Below are 8,164 nucleotides of genomic sequence, written 5' to 3'. Positions count from 1 at the left end.
TCATCTCCCAAATGTAGAAGAGATTACATTATGAGCAGCAAAAACAGAGTAACTTGAGTGAAGTACACTGTTTCACCTGGACGATGTGTCTAGAGCCTTGGATCGTGAGGAAGTAAACAGCTAAGCGTTACACCTTTTGCAACTGCATGGGAAGGTGCTGTGGGGGTATGTCGAGGTATTTGGAATGGCGGAGGAGTGAACCAAGGTGTCCCTGGAGAGAATGGTCCCTGCAGACGGCTGACAGAAGAGAGATGATGAATTTGTGTTTGGTTGTGGGTACTGTGTTGGAGGTAACAGAAATGGCAGCTCACAATCTTTTGGATGTAGAGGCTGATGGACTGGTCAGTAAGGGATAGGGGGACCGTATCATTGCTGTGGAGAGAAAGAAAGGGGTGAGGGCAGAAAGCAGGAGGTGGGTTGAACGTCTGTTGACCATGGACTCCTCGGTTGAGGAAAAAGGTGGGCATTTCTAAGGTTCCCTTCGGACAGTGGCATCGTCAGAAAAGACGTGCTGGAGATTGAGAAACTGGGAGAACGCATCCGCAATTTTTTGGTTTATATAACTGACTGTGGTCTCAGGTAAAACCTTATAGTCAGGGACTCCGAAAGGACTCTATGACTCTAAACTATTTATTTTTAATTTTGCTTTGAATTGAACACCATTTCTTTTTAACTTGAACGTATGTGTGCAAGGGCCCAAGTAACTTTGTGTGAAGGCTATACGTTATTGAAATGTACAAGATTTTTAGAGGACATCCCAGGGTCTATTCCAAAAGGTTGTTTCCCCTTATGGGAGCATCTAGGACCAGAACGCACAACCTCAGAATAAGGGAGAGATGAGGAAGAATTTCTTCTCAGATTGCAGTGAATCTGTGGAATTCTTCACCACACAGGGCTTTCAAGGTTAGGACTGCAGATGCTGGAGATCAGAGCTTAAAAATGTGTTGCTGGAAAAGCGCAGCAGGTCAGGCAGCATTAAAGGAACAGGAGAATCGACATTTCGGGCATAAGCCCTTCTTCAGGATTCCTGAAGTCCTCACTTTCTCCTAATTAATGGGAGGATCCTGGTAGTGTTGTACAACAAAGACCTGGGGTTCAGGTACATAATTCTATGAAATTTGCATTACAGGTAGACAGTGTTGTTAAGAAGGTGTTTGGCACGCTTGCCTTCATTGCTCAGACCTTTGAGTATAGGAGTTAGGATGTCATGTCGATATTGTACAGGAAGTTAGTGAGGCCTTTTCTGGAGTCCTGTGTGCAGTTCTGGTTGCCCTGCTATAGTAAGGATAATATTAAATTAAAGAGGGTTCAGAAGAGATTTACCAGGATGTTGCTGGGAATAGAGGGTTTGAGTTATAAAAATAGGGTGGATTGGCTGGGACCTTTTCATTGGAGCATAGGAGATTGAAGGATGACCTTTATAGATGCGGTTAAAATCATGAGGGACACAGATAAGGTGAATAGCAAGGATCTTTTCCTCAGGTGAGGGAGTTCAACACTAGGGGGCATATTTTTAAGGTGAGAAGAGAAAGTTTTAAAACTGAGAGGCAATGTTTTTACACCAAGAGTGGTTCGTGTGTGGAATGAATTGCCAGTGGAAGTGGGGGATGAAGATACAGTTACAACACTTAAAAAAACCATTTAGCTAAGTACATGAATAGGAAAAGTTTAGAGGAATACGGGCCAAATGCAGGAAAGTGGGATGAATTGAGTTTGAGAACATGGTCGCATGGACTAGCTGGAACGATAGGTTTGTTTCCATGCTGTCTGACTCTATATGTCACAGCAGATGTAGGCTATTCAGCCCATAGAGTCTACTCTGCTGTTCAACCAGATCATGACTGATCTGATAATCCTCAACTCTGTTTTCTTGCTTTTGCCCCATAATCCTTGAGTTCCTTCTTGATTAAAAATATGTCTCTCACAACCTTGAAAGCCCTGTGTGGTGAAGAATTCCACAGATTCACTGCAATCTGAGAGAAGAAATTCTTCCTCATCTCTCCCTTATTCTGAGGTTGTGCGTTCTGGTCCCAGATGCTCCCATAAGGGGAAACAACCTTTTGGAATAGACCCTGGGATGTCCCCTAAAAATCTTGTACATTTCAATAATGTATAGCCTCCACACAAAGTTACTTGGGCCCTTGCACACATACGTACAAGTTAAAAAGAAATGGTGTTCAATTCAAAGGAAAATTAAAAATAAATAGTTTAGAGTCATAGAGTCCCTTCGGAGTCCCTGACTATAAGGTTTTACCCGAGACACATTTTTAAGCTCCTACCATTAATTGTCTAAGTCCCATCTGTTTGTTTTACCAAAGTGCAATACCTCACATTTATCTAAATTAAACTTCATCTACCACTCCTCAGCCCATTGACCCAATTGATCAAGATCCCTTTGTAATCTTAGATACTCTTCACTACCCACTCTACCAATAATTTTGGTGTCATCTGCAATTTATTAACTATGGCTTTCTGGGAGCAATTTAGCAGATGGAGTGAATTTATTCAAATTTTAGTCAAAATCAAATAAAAATATTTCCAGCTATCCTCATGATTTCCAAACAGTTAATGTTTATACAACAGGCAGCTAGAAATAGTACTGATAGCAGATCAACACCGTACTCATTTTCAAACAGATATGTTGAATGTGTTAGTAAAAGAAATACCCAGCATATTCCAAAAGTTCAATAAGTGTATGGAATGAGCTGCCAGAGGATGTGGTGGAGGCTGGTACAATTGCAACATTTAAGAGGCATTTGGATGGGTATATGAATATGAATGGTTTGGAGGGATATGGGCCAGGTGCTGGCAGGTGGGACTAGATTGGGTTGGGATATCTGGTCGGCATGGACGGTTTGGACCGAAGGATCTGTTTCCATGCTGTACATCTCTATGACTCTATAATCAATATTCAAGACCTCAGGAAGGTTCGTAATGACTGACGAATGATCTCTTGTTCACTCAGAAATGCGTTTCCATCCTCCCTTGTTTCTGTTCACTGATTTCAAACTTTGCAGTATTTTGCAGCGAGTTATTTATTTATTTCTATCATGTGGTCAGGTCTTTCGGGATCGAATTGAATTTAATATTCACAGGTTTAAAAATTAGCAGAGGACCAAACAGCTGGAAGAGAACGGAAAATTTGAAGCATAACCATTCATTTAATCTCCGGTCAACAAGTCAGACAAACTTGTTCCCACAAATTTCAGCCACTGTTTCTGAAAAAAGCAGTACAACTTTTGTTAGGAATTACAATTAAAAAAAAAATACCTGATACTTTTCAATTCTCGACACCAGCAGCGGAGGGAAGAATTGTGATCAGTGAAAAAACTATTTACACCATTCAAAACAAACCAGATGATTCAGGCTGTCACATGGGAGGAATCAACCAATCTGAACTAACTATTAAGAGAAGCAAAGAGTTACGTCGCCACCTTCCTTGGAGATGCAGGAGGGAGAACTCAATGTATCTCTGAGCAAAATGCAAACCCAGGAGGAAAATTCACGAATGACAGATGCTAGAGTTCAGCAAATAATCATTAAATGAGCAGGAACTGCTCGCAAATGCATTTTTAATTATATTATAGATATGTGAATAGTGAAATACTGCAAACTGTAATTCTGTGTTTAATTTTCAGAGGAAGTTGGAATAGTTTTTGGAGTCTATGGGTGCAGCACAAAAATTAGAAGGAATTAGAGAAAACCTAGAATGCTCTACCGTCAAATCACCTTCAAAAACATTCCCCATTCCCCAATTGTGTTAGCTATGATGGGAGGATTAAAACCATCGTCGAATGATTATTATTGCCCTGAAAGAGGCCTTTCAGCCCATTACATTCATTCCAGTGCTCTACACCTGCAACACAGCTAGCCCACTTCACAAACCCTTCCCCATAGTTAGTAACTTTTTTTTCTCTTCAGGTGCTCATCTATGGATTGAGAGTTTGTCTGTCTCCTGTGTGCAAACTATCAGGATTAATAGGTCACTTTTAGATGGGAAAGATGTAACTAGTGGAATGCAAAAGGAACTGCCCTCGCCTCAATTACTTACGATCTATATTAGTGATTCAGAAGAGAGGGACAGAGTGTAGTGTATTCACATGTGCTGAAATAAAATATTAAAAACACTGTACACAAAGTTAGAAGTCACACAACACCAGGTTATAGTCTAACAGGTTTATTTGGAAGTACAAGCTTTCTGAGTGCTGCTCCTTCATCAGGTAGCTAGTGGGACAGGATCATAAGACACAGAATTTATAGAACAAGATCATAGTGTCATGCAGTTGATACGATATAATGAATAAACCTAGATTGCTGTTAAGTCTTTCCTCTTTTAGAATGGGTTGCAGTTTTCAATTCATTAATACGTAAATCCCAGAACTTCTTTCAAGTCACATTCTTGAGATGACTTAAGGTTTTAATTTTTAAAACGTGACATCTCAGCTCAGACAATGCATTAAAGGTGTGAGGTTAGAGTCTATATGTATTGCAACCTTGAGTCAGACAGGTTCTATTTCCAAATTAGGAATTTATAAAATGTCACATGGATTGACTGCCTGCAGATTGTGTGTTTTTTGAGCAAAATAGAATGTATCTGCAAACACAATTCTGTCAATGCAAACAAAATTCTGCCAATGCAAATTCATCCTATAGACTTCTATGTGCATGTGCATGCATGTTAGGGAGAGAGAGAGAGAGTGTGTGCATGTGTTTGTGTGTGTGCAGGTGCATGCTTGGTAGTGTGCACGTGTGATGGAGTATAAAATTGAGAGAGAGTGTGCACGTGGGTGTGAATGTGAGGGGTGTATGTATGTGTGTGTCTGAGAGAGAGTGTATGTGTATTAGAGAGGTCTGTGTAACTGTGCGAGTATGTAAGCGTGTGTATGTGAGTGAGTGAGTGTGAGAGTATAGTGTAGTGGGGTCACCTGTAGTGTAACATGAGCCCCAGCTCCTGGTTGAGGCCATCCTCATGGATATCGAACTTGGCTATCAGCCTCTGCTCAGCCACTCTGCATTGCTGTGTATCCTGAAGTCCTACTTCAGCAGTCAGGAATATTTGGCCTTGGATCTTCAGGTGACCATCCTCCAAGGCAGACAATGGGATACGCAACAATGCAGAGCGGCCGAACAGAGGCTGATAGCCAAGTCCGATAACCATGATGATGGCCTCAACTGGGACCTGGGAGCTCATGTCACACTACAGGTGACCCCACTACACAATACCCTCTCTCTCTCACACACATACACACACATATACACATCCACACAACCTTACATACTCACACAGTCATGTAGACTCTCACTCAGACACACACGTACACCCCACACTCACCCTCTCACAGGTTTATACTCCATCACATTCATGTACACACACACTACCTAGCATGCACACATGCACCTGCACGCACACATGCACCTGCACGCACACACACACACACACACTCACTCTCTCTCTTACATGCATACACACACACACACGCAAGTCTATGGGATGAATTTGCATTTATGGAATTGTGTTTGCAGAAACATTCTATTTTGCTCAAAAAGCACACAATCTGCACACAGTCAATGCATATATGACATTTTATGCATTTCTACTTTGGAAATAGAACCAGTCTGACTCAAGGTTGGATTACATGCAGACACTAACCTCACACTTTTGATGCATTTTACGAGCTGAGATGTCACCTTAAGTTATCTAGGGAATGTGACTTGAAAGAAGTTCTGGGATTTACATATTAATGAACCGAAACCTGCAACCCATTCTAAAAGATGAAAGACTTAACAACAATCTAGGTTTGTTCAATATATAGAGTCATAGAGATGTACAGCATGGAAACAGACCCTTCGGTCCAACCCATCCATGCCGACCAGATATCCCAACCCAATCTCGTCCCACCTGCCAGCACCCGGCTCATATCCCTCCAAACCCTTCCTATTCATATACCCATCCAAATGCCCCTTAAATGTTGCAATTGTACCAGCCTCCACCACATCCTCTGGCAGCTCATTCCATACACGTACCACCCTCTGCGTGAAAAGGTTGCCCAGTCGGTCTCTTTTATATCTTTCCCCTCTCACCCTAAACCTACACCCTCTAGTTCTGGACTCCCCGACCCCAGGGAAAAGACTGTCTATTTAACCTATCCATACCCCTCAAATTTTGTAAACCTCTAGAAGGTTACCCCTCAGCCTCTGACGCTCCAGGAAAACAGGCCCAGCCTGTTCAGCCTCTCCCTGTAGCTCAGATCCTCCAACCCTGGCAACATCCTTGTAAATCTTTCCTGAACGCTTTCAAGTTTCACAACATCTTTCCGATAAGAAGGAGACCAGAATTGCACACAATATTCCAACAGTGGCCTAACCAATATCCTGTACAGCCGCAACATGGCCTCCCACCTCCTGTACTCAATACTCTGACCAATAAAGGAAAGCATACCAAATGCCGGCTTCACTATCCTATCTACCTGCGACTCCACTTTCAAGGAGTTATGAACCTGCAGTCCAAGGTCTCTTTGTTCAGCAACACTCCCCAGGACCTTACCATTAAGGGTATAAGTCCTGCTAAGATTTGCTTTCCCAAAATGCAGCACCTCGCATTTATCGGAATTAAACTCCATCTGCCACTTCTCAGCCCATTGGCCCATCTGGTCCAGATCCTGTTGTAATCCGAGGTAACCCTCTTTGTTCTGTATCCAAATGGCTAGTTCTCCCTGTATTCCATGAGATCTAACCTTGCTAATCAGTCTCCCATGGTGAACCTTGTTGAACGCCTTACCGAAGTCCATATCGATCACATCTACTGGTCTGCCCTCAATCTTCTTTGTTACTTCCTCAAAAAACTAATCAGGTTTGTGAGACATGATTTCCCACGCACAAAGCCATGTTGACTATCCCAAATCAGTCCTTGCCTTTCCAAATACATGTACATCCTGTCCCTCAGGATTCCCTCCAACAACTTATCCACCACTGAGGTCAGGCTCACCGGTCTATAGTTCCCTGGCTTGTTCTTACCACCTCCTTAAATAGTGGCAGCACGTTAGCCAACCTCCAGTCTTCCAGCACATCACCTGTGACTACAGATGATACAAATATCTCAGCAAGAGGTCCAGCAATCACTTCGAACTTCCCACAGAGTTCTCAGATACACCTGATCAGATCCTGGGGATTTATCCACTTTTAACCATTTCAAGACATCCAGCACTTCCTCCTCTGTAATCTGGACATTTTGCAAGATGTCACCATCTATTTCCCTACAGTCTATATCTTCCATATCCTTTTCCACAGTAAATCATATCAGTTGCATGACACTATGATCTTGTGCTATAAATTCTGTGTCTTATGATCCTGTCTCAGTAGCTACCTGATGAAGGAGCAGTACTCCAAAAGCTAGGACTTCCAAATAAACCTGTTAGACTATAACCTGGTGTTGTGTCATTTTTAACTTTGTCCACCCAGTCCAACACCGGCACCTCCTCATTACTGTAAACAAAGCATTTCCTGATGTCAACATTGGTCCTTGTTATTCGAAAGCTGAGAACAACATTGGCTTCAACAATCTATCCACTTACATGTACCTGTTACTGGAAGCAACCCTTGTGAAAATATTTGGCACTCGCTCACATCCTTCCTAAAACGCACTGCCCAACATTACACAAACTGGGTTGAATTTTCCCTTTCAAGTTTCACAACATCTTTCTGAAAGGAAGGAAACCAGAATTGGACACAATATTTCCAAAAGTGGCCTAACCAATGTCTTGTACCAGCGGCCTTAAGTGACCAGGCCTCTTCATTCCTGTGCCATGATTAACTCCATTTCACAAACAGGAGGAGAACAGTGGCAGCATTTTATAGCCCAAATTACTTCCTCATTTGTGAAGGTTAGGGGTATCCCACATATTATGGTGCTCCACCCCACCCATCACACTTAGTTTTATAAATAGTGAAAATCCCAGCCGAGGCTTTAAAATGCTCCTGTCACATGATCACAAATGGACAGGCCAATGAAGAAACTGGAAAATACACTGCAAAAATGGAGAAATGATTGCAATAATTTGAAACGTTCAATTCAACATATCCTATATAAGTAGATGCAGGGCAATTCATTTTCTGCTGGTGGCACTGTTGAGCTATTCTATGTAAACCTGAATCACAAATAGGATTT

Source organism: Chiloscyllium plagiosum, chromosome 24 (genome assembly GCF_004010195.1).
Source record: "Chiloscyllium plagiosum isolate BGI_BamShark_2017 chromosome 24, ASM401019v2, whole genome shotgun sequence".
Classification (NCBI taxonomy): Eukaryota; Metazoa; Chordata; class Chondrichthyes; order Orectolobiformes; family Hemiscylliidae; genus Chiloscyllium; species Chiloscyllium plagiosum.
Note: the sequence above shows the minus strand (reverse complement) of the source record.